The following is a 16,346-nucleotide window of genomic DNA, read 5'->3' on the forward strand; positions in this document are numbered from 1 at the left end:
ATGAACTATTTCTGTGAAGACAATTGTTTCACATTCTTGTGTCCCCACTAAACACGGTAACCCTTGCTCTGAGTGAGTGCTTGGATAGCACAACTGGACCACAACTGGGCCGTGTCACCTTGTAACAAGGTTTCGTTCCTTTTCTATGCCAGATGAAGCCTTTACTTTCTGCTCTATCACCCTTTGTGTTTTTAATGGGCTTGAAACTCTTTACTCATCACCAATTTGAGAGAAACAAGCCTAGATTCCCGGCTTTCATGTCTGTGAAGTAAAATTGAGTTTGTATTCGGTCAGCTGTCTCGCTTCACAAATTACACTGTGGAATCTCTGCTGGGTCTGGGGCTTTTGAAATCCCTAGATAATTCCTTTCTAAAGCCTGAAAAACACAGCAATAACAGTCAGAGCTCTGTCTCATGAAAGTGCACTGGCTCTCAACCCTGAAAGTCCAGGCAGGCCCTGTAAAATGCTATAAATATGATAAATATGGGATTTTCTCCATTCATTTCAAGTTTTTTTTTTTTTTTTTTTTTTTAACTTATTTTGGGGGATGGGAGCTGTGTTGTTTTGTCTTTGTCATTACAGTCATCCCAAAACAAGAACTGTCTGTGCTGTGAGCTTGTCCTCAGAGACAAGCCTGCAGCATCTAGTTTGCTGCCCCAGAGCTCCAGGCGGTGAGCCACCCCTGTACACAACCCCTGCCGTGCTGCTCCCATGAGTGCCAGGACTGGGGCTGGTAAACCCTTTATTCCTTCCAGCCGTGTATATATATTTCTTCCTATAAGCTGGTGGGTGGCACCTCTGCCTTCCTGAGTCTCTCCAAGGAAACCGACAGGCTTCCTCTTCAGTAATAACTATTTCTATACTCGTGGGTTCAGCATAGGCAACAAATGTACTTCTGCTCCCGAACTAATTAGGCTTAGTGAGTGCAAGGCATGAGCATATCACAGCTTCCCTGGAGTTACGTTTATTAACTCATCCCATAGGAAAGGCAAAACACCTAAAACACCTCTCAGGCCCTGGGAACATCTTGTGCTCTTTGCTAACTGACCACTGGAAGGACTGCAGGAGGCAGCTTCTGTGCTCCCACATATCTTAGCCAGTCAGCCACTGGACCCTAAACCTCTTTCTCAGAAATCAAAGGTTAAAAAATAGTTTTTTTTTTTTTTTTTTTTTTTTTTTTTTTTTTTTTTTTTTTTTTTTTTTTCTGTTTTCCAAGCTATAAATAAATGTATTATTTATGAAAACAGAAAGTAAATGGAAACAACCCCAAATAGTTCAATGCACATGAAGCAAATTGCTTTTTTCTATCTTTTTTTTTCCTTTTTTTTTTTCTTTTTTCTTTTTCCTTTTTTCTTTTTTCGTTTTTCTTTTTCTTGCAGAAACGAAACAAAATGTGAAAAATATCCATCAGTTGGGCTATTCTTGGGATACATTCTGAGGAATATATTGAAACGTGGCTATTTTTGGCTATTGGGACCTAAATTCTTTAGAGGTGATAGAAGCAAATTCAAATCCCCTCACAGGATCTAACATATTCAGTCTCTATCTTCAGCCTCCCTGTTTCTCTGGAGTTCAATCTTCCTCATTTTTGAGCCTCTCACTCCACTTATCCAGCAAGACTGTCTTGATTTCACTAAAAGTTTCTCACTGATAATGTCTTGGTTTGTAAAAGCATAATACTGGGTGTTCAGATGAGGGCCTCACTGGGGCAGGGGGTGACAAGGGAGGGCTGAGGGGGTGCCCTCAGTCCCCAGACAACTTGGTAGCCCTGTAGAGCTTCAGCATCCATTGGACTTTGTTAAGAGAACCGTAGCTCTGCAACGTATTTGGGATATAGCTAGTTGCTCTCATTTGTTCTGAAGGGGTTTCCAACTAATTTTATCCAATACTCACTAACTATTGAACTGTAGGAGAAAACAAGCAACTGTCCCTGATTCTCTCCTTGGTACCCCCTTGATGGTTCTATGTCATCACTTCTAGATTTCCATTTTATATTTTATTTTATTATTTTATTATTTTATTTTATTTTATTTTATTTTATTTTATTTTATTTTATTTTATTTTATTTTATTTTATTTTATTTTATTTTATTTTATTTTATTCCCCCAGGCCAGAGACTCCCAGCCTCTTTAGCCAGTCCTTGGACAGGACTGACCAAAATATTGAGGTTGTACTAATAAATTAAGTATTACTCCTACATTCTCCCAGAAAATGGCCAGTGCTACCTAATGCCCTCTGGCTGCTTTCCTTGCATGCCTTGTAGTGTTTCTCAAGCACTGCCTGTTCCTGGCTTGTATAGCCAGACAGCTTAATTCAAATGAAATACCTAGTGAAAATTGCCTCCGCTCAGTTTCTGAAGGGCTTTTGCACATGCTCTCTCTTTTCAGTTACCCCAGACCATAAAAATGACCGTGCGCATTTACCCTGGATTTAAGGGTGACTGCTACATGCAAGGCTCCAAACAAGGAAGCAGCGCTGAGATCTTTCCCTGAGACATGAAAAAACGGATTGTGCCTGGCCGTTGAGCACAGCCGGGCCTCCGTGTCTGCTCTTCCTCGTGCCCAGGCAGCTGAGAAGAGGAACAGTCAGCCAGAAATTTATTTCTTCTGAGCGTGAGGCTCCCCGCAGCCACCCCGCGGCCATGGAAAAGCAGCCGGCTCCAGGTGCCGGCGGTAGATGGCACTGCCGGCACACGGCGCTGCGGAAAGGTTTCGCCCCAAAAACAGCCGGGGAAGCCCAGGGAGGAGAGCCGAGTAGACAACACGAGCTCAGAAGGACTAGGGCATCGCCCAGCATTGCCAATTCCAAGCTGTGCAATTTTCAACCTTTATTATTATTATTATTATTATTATTATTATTATTATTATTATTATTATTATTATTATTATTATTAATTACTGTGGTGATGATGATGATTATAATAATAATAAAAATAAAATCGTCGTTGTCATCACTGTTGTTATATTTATTTATTTTTTTAATATACTCTCATTTCCCAGTTTTTCTGCACTGATTTTCCAGAAGTGGGATTCGAAGTGGGATTCAGCAACATGCATATAACTCCCAGGCTGATGGGTCAACTGTGCTTTATATTTGCTCTGTGGTGAAGGTTAACACTCTACCAATCGTATAGATGTGAGGAAAGAACCAGGGAGCTCTGGCAGAAATGCAGATGGACACTCTCGCTTGGTTTGTCAAAGACTTGACAATTCAAGGTAGCCCTCAAAGTTCCCAGTCCTAGAAAGGTCTGCTCAATTATTTTGGTTTTAAATTAGAATTTTGCTAAAGATGTTTTTACCCCAACATCCGTTAACACTTGACAGAAAAATGTAAGAGCTAGAGAAGTCTAAAATGGAGCACCCCTTCCTACTGAAATTACATATAATTAACCACTTAGACACTTTAATCTGCATTGGTGCTCAGGATGAGCACTTACAGAAGTACAATACCCTTCAGAGCCCCTTCTCTGCTCCAAGGAAATAATTCTAAATGCCATCTTCCTGGTTGCACAGACTGCCTGTTACTACTTTCTAGACAGCACCTCTAGGCAAGAGCTCTTCCTGTAATTTATTTTGGACAAGAGTGCACCTTAGAGCCTACTCCTAAAACACATCCGGTACATGGCCATTTGATGTCACAGGCAGGATTCACCAGGTTTGTTCCCTGTGCTGTTCAGTGACTGATTTCATGGGAATGTCTTTTTCCCATGTTCTCGCTACAGTGTTTTATTTGCAGTGCTTTCGACAGTTTACAGCCCAGCAGGTGTATGCATTACATATGACAACTGAATTCAGTGTTCTGGTTTAACCTGTCTGGCAGTTCAGCACCACACAGCTGTTCACTCACCCTCCCAGCTCCCTCTCTGGGACGGGAAGAGAATTAGAAAGACATGAAAGGCTGTGGGATGAGATAAAAATAGTTTATTAAGATAGAAAAGAAAGGATGATAATAATGATGATGATGATAATGTTAACAACAATAATAATAGTACTACTACTAACAACGTGTACGGAACAAGTGATGCACAATGCAATTGCTCACCACCTGCTGACCGATGCCCAGCCTATCCCTGAGCAGACGGCCCCCCCCATCCCATCTAGCCACCTCTATCTGTTGTTTAGCATGACACCAGATGGTATGGAATACCCCTTTGGCTAGTTTGGGTCAGCTGTCCTGGGTCTGCCCCTCCCAGCTCCTGCTGCACCCCCAGCCTGCCCGCTGGCAGGACAGAGTGAGAAGCTGAGATGTCCTTGGCTTGGTGTAAGCACTGCTCTGCAACAATTAAAACATCATCCTAAATCCCAAACACAACACCATACCAGCATCTAGGAGGGAAATCAACTCTATCCTAGCTGAATCCAGGACATTCAGCTTCATATCTTAGAAACAAATGCCTTCACATACTGACTACATGTAGGCTAGGTCTTTTAAATGTAATATATGCTCTGAATTATTATGGCAGGTCTTCAGGCATCCTGCTGGGTAAGGCAGTTTAGTAGGACATACAAGTGACTGCCTGAAGATATGCATTTGCCATGAGCAAATGAAGGCATTTACTTTGAAAGTGTGCTCATTTCTCTAAACCTTATATAGGAGCTGCCTAGAAGCTTGCAAATATCAATGAGAAAAAATGTAAGGGGTAGGAATGGTATCTCCAACATGGTGTGTTTGTGCAACTCCAGTGCAGCAACTTGCAGCTGACTGGTGTATACATAAGATGCATAGTTTCTTCACCAATTTCTTCTGTCTCCACACAAGCCATAAAAGGAAGGAGACAGGAGCTCTCTTCTGCTGTTGACTATGTGCTTCTGGGCTTGGTATATTACAAATTACCCTTGCAGCCTGAGCTCACGAGAAGAGGAATGTTGTAACCAGCTGTGTGGAAACCATGCACCACACAGATGTAAGTGCCAAAGAGTTTCTGGTTCACTTAGCATGGGTTCCATCAGAAGTGATGCATCTTTTAACATTAAACTCCAGCTATGGTCATCTTGAGGCTGCTATTCCCTCAGCAGCACTGAGTTTTGTATGCTGGTTGATAAAGCAATACAGGCAGATGAACAACCTCATTTCATAGCACATGTCAACACACAGCTCTTTCATCTGACAGTAAGAGCATATAGTATTTTAACTACAATTTTTGGCCTCTTCAGATTTCTAATAAGTGCAGATATTCTAATATAAGCAGGAAGAAAGAGATTTCTTGGTGGGATTGTGTGAAAATGATTTCTCTTTTCTGATCACTTTAAACAATTTTCTCTCCAAGACCCTATTCTTCCTGTCACTAATGCACTTATTGACTCATATGTATGGAAGCACCTTGCCTTCTGTCTCCGTTTGCTGGTTCATTACATGTATTTATTGCTGCATTTCTCTGAAGCAATTTCATTAAATTCCATTTTATGGTTATCCCAGAAGTCTGCCATTAGTATACAGTGTCCTTTCATGTTTATAGCAAAAGCAAGATCATTCTGTGTCTTAAGTTTTATTAATATCTTTCAATCATTTAAAAGTGAAAAACAGATAATTTACTATAGGATCTTGCCTCTTTCTATTAGCAGCAAAATAAACCTAATTTCCTCCAGCTTTCTGCCTTATAACTCAAACCTTTGGTGTGGATTACTTTTCTGAGAGCTATTAAGATTGCCCACAGGCAGAACAAGTTCAGTAAAATATCAGTTGGACTGGTTTCCTTGGAGGAAACATTCATTTCGGGTAAAACTTCGTTTGCAGCATTTTATAGTTACTTAAGAGACATTTTTGATCCCTTAAACTCATGAAAGTTGACCATTATCATTAGTATTACTAAAGTGCAACAGGTATGAAGCATGAATGTGAATACTGTTGAGCAATTTGGAAAGCATTTTTGAGAGTCCGAAAGGAAGATTTAATAAAAAAGAATATTAATAAAATAATAATAATAACCAGATTAGAATATTATGTTATTACATCAATATTACATCAAAACCACTTTTACATCCAAACCCAATCAAGGTTAAAACAACAACAAAATAGACAAAATTTGGTAATTATTATGCTCCAAACAACATAGTCACACAACTTCACTTGACATTTAGCTCCTCAAAACTACTTAGATGCTATGGTACACAATTTTTGCCTGGAACACCCTGATTTCTGCTCCACCTATTGTCAACATCAGGAACCAAACTGATGCTTCCTTCAGACCACTGTGGCTGGATGTCTTCCCCGTGAGGAGGAAGGAGGGTGCAAAGCAGAGAGAGAATTTACCTAAATCTCACCTATCACAGAGGCAGAGTAAAGTTTCACGTGTATCTAGGCCTGAAATAGAGCAGCCTGGTCAGATTATAGAGGTTGTTCTCAGAACAGCTGAGATCCATAGGATAGTCGTTAGCAGTCTTTACCTATCTAAAGAGTCCATAGTTTTTCTCGGCTTACTTATCTGATAGGTGAGTGAAAAAGGAAAGGGTGACAATTTGTCATTAAAGGAATCAAAAAAATTTGGCTGTTTTGTTTCATGAAGAGTTGCAGTGTAGAAGTACTAGGTTTTTTTGCTTCTCCCAGAGAAAAGATGTGAAAACTTTACAAAATAGTATGGAGGAGAAATAGAAAAGAAAAAAAGAACACCTCCCCCCCCCCCCCCCCCAACACACACACACACATACACACACAAAAATCCTGCATGTCTGTTGAGAAGGAAAATGTCAACGGGATTATAAGCATGATGTAACACAACCTCCCACCCATCCTCTGTGTTTCTAAAAGGAACCTCTGGAGGCTTGGCTGGTCATTTGTGCTTTTCACAAAAGCTTTAGCTATTTCTCCCAAACACATACTTTTACTCAAGATATCACTGACTTCAAGACAGAGGGTTGAATTAATGCACTGTGTAATACAGCCCACTGTGTTTGGAGAATGCTCAACCTCCAGCTGCTGCAAGATTCAGTTCCCCAAATGTTCATCAAGAATTGGACACTGCCAAAACATAATGGCATTTCTTTTGAGACAGGATTGCCTTTACCTGATCTCCCGCTGCAGTTCAGGGCTCTGACTTTGGTGTTTGAACCCTTCAGAGCTGAGGCCCCAGCTGCAAAGTGTGCCTGGTGTGCCTGTTCCTACTAACACCAGTTGTTTTTGGCCACCAAGAATGCTGTGAAGCAGGTCCTGCAGAGCTGACACCTGGAGGTATTGTTGCACAAGCACACTTTTTTTTGTGATTAAACCACAGTAATTCAATAAAAGGAAGGTGATTTATGGCTGTTCTTCCACACTTTTGGTGACCTACATCTATAAGGGGGAATATTATATAAATCTTGAGTATAGGATCTCTCATTTTTAGGTTCCATACCACAGCAGTCTTTAACACAAGGGTCTCGCAGGACAGGGACCCCAGCTGGAGTTTCTAGTCACCCACCTAGAGAACATGTGCTAATACCTCTGAGGTGGATTCTCTGCTGTCTGTCAACAGCTGGGCAGTAGCCTGCTTCTCTGTGTGTTTAGGACCAGCCCCTCCTAGTCTGTCCTAGCTCTCAAACCTATCCCTTTGGAGAGCACTGCTTTTCTAACAGCTCATCAGTATGGGAGGAGATTTTGAACCTGGATTTCTGCAAATTTCCCTTTATAATATACTGGTATAGATGTAGTCATAGTTTCTCTACTCCACCTAGCTATAGTTTCTTTAACATGCATAAAGCAAAAGAAAGCCTTTGAAATGGTCTTTCCTTTTTTTCTCCTCCTCACCTGACCAAAATAGCCACAGCTATCGGGAAACATCTAAGGTAAGATCTCTGCTTTGGAAAAGAGAGCAACACAAAAGCTATTTCCATGTCCTGGACAAGACGATGACTGGGAGTAGTCAGCATAGATTTATGAAGGGGAAAACTTGCTTGACCAACCTGACAGCCCTTTATAGCAAGATTGCTGGTTTGCTGGATGAGAGGAGAGCAGTATGTATTGTTTATATCAACTTTAGCAAGGCTTTTGACACTGTCTCCTGTAGCAACCTTATAGACAAGCTTTTGAAGTGTGGCCTAGATAAATGGGCAGTGAGACGTGGAAACTGGCTGAAGTGCCAGGCTCAGAGTGTTGCAATCAGCAGCATAAAGGCAAACTAGAGGCCATTCACTAATGGTGTGTTCCACAGACTCATACTAGAGCCAGTGACCTGGACAACAGGGTGAAGTGCACCTCCAGTGAGTATGCAAGTGATACAAAACTCCTGCAGAAAAGGCTTGGGGATCCTGGTGGACACCAAGTTAAACATAAGCCAGCTATGTGTCCTTGCAACAAAAAAGATCAACTGCCTCTTGAGCTGCTTTAGGAGGAGCCTTGTTAATAGGTCAAGGGAGGTGATCCTTCCCCTCTATTCAGCTCTGGTGAGGGCACATCTGGAGTGCTGGGTCCAGTTCTGGGCTCCCCGAGAAGGTCCAGTTCAGGACCACTAAGATGGTTAAGGAACTGGACTATCTCTCATACAAGGAGAAGATGAGAAATCAGGACTGATCAGCTGGGAGAAGAGATGGATCTTAACCATGTCCATAAACACCTGAACAGAGGGAGTAAAGAAAAGAGATCCAGCCTCTTCACATTGGTGCCCAAGAGGGGGCAGAAAGTGATGGGCACAAACTGAAACACAAGACTTTCCACTTGAACGTAAGAAGAATCAGGTGACTGAGTGAGTGCTAGAGCAGGTGGCCCAAAGAAGCTGTGGAATTTATATCCCTGGAGGTACCCAAAACCTGGTAGATGTAGTCCTGAGAAATGTGCTGTAGCTGACTGCTCTGAGCATGAAGCTGGACTAGATGATCTCCAGAGGTGCCTTCCTGCCTCAAGTGTTCTGCGAATTTGTGATTTATTCTGCTAGTTTAAGTAGCTTCCAGAGGGAGAAGAGTTTTGTCCACAGTCCACAATTTGCTTATATTTCTCCATACATTTACAACATCATTCAATTACCTTCAAGTCACTTTAATTTTGCACTGACACTAATGGGAAGCGGATTTATGAGTGGAAGCCTGACCTTTCTTTCTGCCCCTGAAATACCATTTCACAGAAATTGAAGGGAATGCTGCTGATTTTTTATTTATTGATTTGGTAGGCTCTTCCCAGAGCAAACAACACCGTTTGACTACTCCCTATTAGTTTTTTTCTAGCTTTACAAATAGTACAGAATTATATTTTGTAGGACAGGGAACTGCAGATGTGGTGTACAAAGCAATAGTTTTTGAGGAAATTTCCTAGCTATGAAAAATATATTTCTAGTGACAGAAAGAGCCCAACTATCATCAACAGAGGTAAACTGTTCTTCATTGAGCATTTTATTTGAAAAATATGTACCTTTATAATTTTTTAACCTAGTAGTTCTATAGCATGATACTGCCGCCTTTGTTGTAAAGCCTTTTTTTTTTTTTTTTTTTTTTTGTTGTTGTTGTCTAAGTGTCTGTAGCTAATGAGTAAATGTATGAAAGCATGTTAGCAAATATAAAAATGACCCCAGGTGGATTCTAGGGTGAGGAAGAATAAACTATTAATATGAACATTATATTCTTTACATAAAAAAACTCAAAGTGTTGATGACTTGTGCTTAAAGCTTCTATCATCATCAGAATGAAACCACCTACAATAAGAACCAGAGGAACAGGAAACTGGTCTGCCTAACACCTCAAAAAGAGTAGAAAATGAGTGTTTGTTTATCAGTTCTGACAGTATTGTTATTCTTTCATTACCTATAATAATTAAATCTGGACTAGTTATGATTACACTAAGACTTCAATTATTCTAATAAAACAAGAAAGCAAACAAACAAACAAAAACCCTGTTGGCTTTATGTATAAGGTGTGTTGCTTCTTTGTATGTAAGCAAAATTGAGTGTAACAATTTCTAGATTAAAAATCTAGAAATTTAGTAGCATGACATTTGATACACAAGCCGTGCACAGAGAGTGCACGGCTCTTATAAACTCTTATGACTTCTGTGACTTCAGTCAACTCTAAACCAGGCTGTGGTAGTTCTGTCAAGTCCTCCAGCAATGCAGTTCCCATAGTTGTCCTACATATCCTAAAAGATCATTTGTATTACATATGTATGAGACACAGCCTTCCTGATTCAAACTCAGTCCATTTTATCTCCCGTTAGTTATTTCATCTGACAGTTAACATTTTTGTCATTCACAGCAAAAGATTTTTTGATGATTGATGCAAGGACTAACTCATTTTCTAAATCTGCCAAAACCTTACTTGGGTTTTTGTATCATTTGGTCACCTTGCTGAGCTGTCAAGACGGAGCAAGAGGTGGTCTATAAACCCTGTAAGGCTGTTGCATGTTAGCATTTCCCAAGCAGATAGGCTTTGGAAGAGTTTAATGCTGAACCCTGTAAAAAAAGAAGTCATAGCTTTCCTCTTATTCTTCTCCTTGGATACCAAGAAAGAAAAATGAAGCTAAGATTAGATAGCTAACACTATATATGTAGAGAAATCAAAATTGCCATATCTTCTTTGGCCTTAGTGTTTTGAGAGATTAATGTCCTCATGCCAGGGGAGCAGATCACCTCTACCTTAGCAGTCTGAAAGACTTACCATGATAAGTTGCAACATTTTTATCAAGGACTTTATGATGTTCAAGTCATTTAGCTGGGAAATTGTTGAAACTGCTTCTGTCTTCAAAAAGCAGAGAAGTACAATCTAGCCAACAACAGAATTAATGTCTATCTTCCTCCAAATTATTGTCCTTGGTGTTACCTAAAATGGCATGGGGAGATTCTTTAGTGGTTAAGGATGTGGGACATAAAAATGTATTGGTTGTCCTAGTAACCCTGTGTCCATTTTTTATGCTATAGTTCCTTCTTGTCCCTAACAATAAGGTGAAATCATTACCATTGGGAAGTTCAGACTCTGTAAGCAGACTGATGTCTGAACCATTCTGTGGGGTGAAGGCCTTGCTGAGTATTATCTTCCTGAAAGATATTCTTTGCAAGAAAATGATGGTAACTCCGTATGAAGTCCATTCATACAAGAGATTTTTGGAAAAAAAAAAAAAAAGCATCCCCAAGGACAGATCATGAGTCATGTGATATAAGAAGCTTTGGAGATACAATCTGTTTTGTTGTTGTTGTTGTTAGTGGTGGTTTTGTGTGTGTGTGTTTGTTGTTGTTGTTTTTATTTTTTAAGCAAATATGATGAATGGGGATTGTTCCAAATGGGGAAATTCGTCTTCTTCTTCTTATTATTATTTCTGCTTGTTCTCTTCCTTGAGGGGCGTGCATTACCTAGGCAAGGGCAGAAGGGGATTTTTCTCCAAAACTGGGCACTTCCTGATAGCAATCCCCCTAAAAATCCTTTGCAATTTTTCAGAAGACACTCAAAACACTGTGTGCCTTGTGGTATAGACTTCTCTGGACTGCCTGCACACACAGATTTTTTTTTTTTCCTTTTTTATTTTCTACTTTTTGGAAAACAGACCATTATACATTTCTCAGTTAGTCTATAATTTACTCTGCCACTGAGGCAATAGGTAATAAACAGGAGTAATGCTAAAGTACTGCAAGAGTTTACTCACTGAAACTTTAAGGTCAAGCTTCTCATTACAAAGTGGGAAAAAAAAGATTTTGAGTTAAACAAATACATACAGTCAGGATTGTTTCTTAGCAGCATGTTCTTCTCAGTGATCATTTGCTTTTACTTCAGAGTCACAGGATGTACCCCAGACAAAAAAAAGAAACACACAATAACCTAGAGGTTTTAGTACTAGTGACAAGATTCCCCCTTTAGAATGGACAGTTCTTATTTAGGGTTTCCCACCAGGCAGCCACCTCAGCAAGTTCCTTCCTCTCTATTCTATCATTCAGATTGGGAATACGAATGCAAATTTATTTGATGACTCCATGGGAGAACTTGAATTTTGGGTTCTTCTCTCAAAGGTTTTTTCACCCCAGCATTCATCCTTAGAAGAACAGGGGGGATATGAAGGATGAAGATAATATGAAAACTCTTGCTAGAGGTGGCTACAGGATGTTATGTCACCCTCTTCAGTCTTGTCTGGCTGCTTCTTCTTGACTATGAATTGCTCTATTTGTATGGTCTGCTGGTGCACTCACACTGAATGTCACACAGGCTATTGGTTATGAATATCTTCAGGTAAGCTAACAATTTCCATTATGTTATTAGTTTACTATACAGAATGCAATTGGACATAGATGACAAGTTATTAGTTACTCTGCCTGAGCACATCTATAAGATAGCAAGCATATTCTGTTCTCCACAACAGTTTCTTGAGATCCTGTTTCATGACAACTCATTTGATTTAATTTTTAGTCTCCATAACCCTGTTTCTCATCTGAGAGCTAATTCTTCAAAATCTGTGGAACACTATCTGAGGCCAAACACTTCTTTGCACTTTCCAAGCAGTGGAAAACAGTATTACCTTGAAATATGTAGCAAAGGTGCTAATTTAAGCAGTAGTTGCTGGGTCTCCTTCTTAGAGATCTTCAAAATCCACCTGGAGATGGCCCTGGGCAGCCTTCTCTGGGTGTCCCTGCTTGGGCAGGGGTTGGAGCAGAGGATGCCCAGTGATCCCATCCAACCTGAACCATGCTGTGATTGTGTAATTCAAGTCCCTGGTCTGCCTGACACAGACAAGGACTAAGACAGGCTCTTGTATGGATTTTCCCAGCTTCAGGTCAAAGTATTCCATCATCTTCTCTGCTCCCAGCCTTGTTTAACTGTGTACTGATATGTAGTATTTGTAGAAGGTGTGGTCAGACTCTGTCCCTTCTTAGCTCTCTCACCATACATGTGAATCTTCATTTGTGAAGTCAAAGGGTGAAAGCAAAGGGGAAAGTGTAAGGTCCAGCAAACTGGACTACTGCAAAGTTGTGAGGAAATGTTCACTCACAAAAAGGAACAAAAAAGAGAGACAAGAGAAATGGGTGTGGAGTGGGGCAAAACAATTTATAGGAAAAACAAAACAACACAAAACAAACAAACAAACAAAAAACAACACCTGAAGCTTGACAATGTATTGAATGGGGATACTAATAGCAATTATAGCTACTGAATGACAAATAAAGTTGTGTTTCGCTCAACGGGCATACTTTGAGGAGCCATTAGAGGAGCTGAAAAGAAACACTGTATATTAATGGTACAGAAGGTTTTGAAATGTCTTACAAAGAACAGCTGTATGCTCAAGAACTGAATTTGAGTTTTCCAGTGGCAAATACATCTGACAAGGTAGATGTATTTGAATTGAGATGAATTTGAATAGAGATGAATTGCTCTCTTGGATATTTTAGGTAAAGCTGTATAAATTTGGATTATTAACTAATGTCCTAACAAGAGACAGGAAAAACCACAGAAAGAGTCTGCAAATGTTTGTGAAGGGTTTCTACAGTGCAAATGCACAAACAACAGGGCTATACTGTACATTAATGGGTCATGGACTGACAAAGCACTTATATATTGTTGCCATGGTAATTGTGTTGTCAAATATGATTTCAGGAAACTATGCAAGAACTATCACTATGGCTCCTTTTCTGTCGTTTTACAGCTAGATTTAAGGGTGTTTTCTAAGTTATTTTTAAGTTGTTGTAGCAAATCATCGCTGATAACTGATAGCTAACAAGTCATTGACCAAACAGAAGTCTTAGAGTCATCCTCTTCTGCCTATTACAGCAAGTAGCACTAGCTGGTAGAGTATTTAGCTTCTTGGACACCCACAATTTCTCAAGCGTGTACATAATATTTTTGAACTTGAAAAATAACTAATTGGTAAGAATGAGCATAGCCTTCAGCTAGTGAAAATCAGTGCACTCTGCATCTGCATCTCCTCATCAAAACAATCCTTATGTTGATGGGAAGGCTTTTTACATACAGGTTATGGTGAGGAAGGGGTAAAGGATCTTCCTTTTAATCCAGCACAACACCCCTTTAAAGCCGTCTCTGAGGATAAGGGTGACCTAGGCACACTCTCCCATCTCAAGGGGTATAAGTCCTTCAGCTTTATCTCTTTGGGTGTATCAACTAGTCCAAGAGAGAAAATGAGGAGTGAATGCAGGAAACAGAACATGGCTTGCTTCATAACTACTAATTGTCACAGGTACGAAATGTTAAACCTGGGAGAAACAAAGCAGGATTTTAACAGATGGCATTTAGCATTTTGGTCAATAAGTGAAAGTGCCTCTTATAGTTGGAATTAATGTTCTTTTGTCAGGCATCACTCAAAGTATTATCCAAGGCTTTGTCATTCAGCTCTGTTGTGGTGGTTTTACCTTTCTAGGCAGCTGAACTCCATCTCAACAACTCTCACTCCCCTTCCTCAGAAGAGCAAGGGAAGAAGAAAAGGAAAGAAACAACTCATGGGTTGAAATAACGGTAATTAAATTAAAGGAAAAAATAATTATTATGGAGAAATTATTATAAATTAAACAATATAAATAAAGGGAAAAGGAAAGGGGAAAAGAGAAAACAACAACAACAACAAAAACAGCAACAACAAACACAACCAACCAAACAAAAACAACAAGCAAAGGCCATGTGGAAGTGCAGAGAAAAGAAAATGCTCTCTACTTCCTACCAACGAGTGATGCTTGACAACGTCCTTGAAGCAGGGCCTCAACTCACGTAGATGTTCAGAAGACAGATGTTTTCACAGTGAGAGCCCACCGCTCCCCTCTTCCAATTTTTCCCTTCTGTACTTTTTACTAGCCCCCAGACTGCTAGCCCTTTGGGAGTTGGAGGGAGTCCAGATGCAGAGCCAGCACTGCTCAGCAGAAGCCCCAGCAATGTTGTGATACCACTGCTGTTCTAGCTCCAAGTGCAGAACATAGCACTGCGTGGGCTGCTGCAGGGAAAGTTAATATCCCAGCCAGACCCAGCACTCCCAGCCTGGGCAGAGACCCCGGATCCCCAAGCATTGTGCTGAGCACCTGCAGCTGGGCAGCAGGTGCTCAGCACACCCCTTTATTGCACAATAGCTCAAATCTTTTCCACTTTCTACTAGTACTGTTGTAAGTCAACTTTCATGACAACTGCAAAATAAGCTTTAGCTCAGATGAGAAGAGCATGCCACTGATGCATGCAAGCACATGTACTCATGCACACAGGTACACACTTATCACTTTGGCATGTATTTATAATAGCCATGGCTTTTAATTAAGAATGAAGAATGCTTGAGATATTGGGTCACAATCTGCCTGTCACATCAATTTCTTGACCTGATTGTCAATACACTAGATATTAGCCAGTAGCACTAAGAAAGCAGAACCTCACTCCTTGCACTGTCTGTGATGAATTTTCAATGGGACACAAAATAACAACAACATAAGAACCATTGTCAGGGGTTCCCAGGGTGAAATTACATGACAGAAAAATCACCAAGAGCTGGGTCTTATAGACCCACCAGTGAGTCAACACCCTTGAAAATGTCCAGCACAGAATGGACTTGCCTGCTTCTGGTCAACCGACTACCACTGGAAGTGTCAATTGATTCATTCACCGAAAAGGATGAAAGTTAAAGGAGTGCCTGAAGAAATTAATTCTCAAGAGGGACATGTACATTCTTCAAACCTTTTCTAAAATCTCAGCATGGAATTGTCACGATGAGTGTATTTTAAAAATGTTTTTGCATCTTTGAATTTGAGTTGTTTAAGATTTAAAGATACACTAGACAATGAAGGTCAATCACTATGAAAATCAGGAATGGAAATTGAAAAATTCTCATCATTATTCGGGCCTTTTTTTTCAGGTTAAATTAATATTTCAAAGAGGAAAAAGTAAAAGCGTAATTTCTACAAATTTGGGGCATCAGCTCTCCTCTTTTTGCCTCTTGCACAAGTGTGCATTCTGCAACATGGCTGAAGCCAATCCAGATACACTAGAACAACAATGTTCTGAGTAAAGATCGTCACAAAGGAGAGAGCATGCTTCTGGCACAGGACATGTCCTTGTCCAGTTCTGCTAAGGATTCGTCCAGAATACTCCTTGAATTTTACAATGAAGCTCCTAGAAATGGAAAAAGACCCAAAGGTCATTTCCATATGTGGTGTTTTTACCTTGCAAGGCAGTTGAAATCTGGAGGGAGTCCTGATGTGGTGCCTGCACTTCACAGCAGCAGGCACAGCACCGGTGTGATACCAGCGCTGTTCTAGCTCCAAGTGCAGACACACTAGCACAGCACTGTATGGGCTGCTGCAGGGAAAGTTAACTCCATCCCAGCCAGACCAAGCACACCCAGCCTGGGCAGAGACCCCAAATCCCCAGGCACTGAGCTGAGCCCCCGCAGCTGGGCAGCAGCACTCCTGAGCAGCAGAAGCTGCAAGAGGCAGCGGTGCTCTTTGAACCCATTTTACCTAACAGCAGGCTGCAGAAGTCCTCAAATGA

The sequence above is a fragment of the Anas platyrhynchos genome, chromosome 1 (genome assembly GCF_047663525.1).
Source record: "Anas platyrhynchos isolate ZD024472 breed Pekin duck chromosome 1, IASCAAS_PekinDuck_T2T, whole genome shotgun sequence".
Taxonomy (NCBI): Eukaryota; Metazoa; Chordata; class Aves; order Anseriformes; family Anatidae; genus Anas; species Anas platyrhynchos.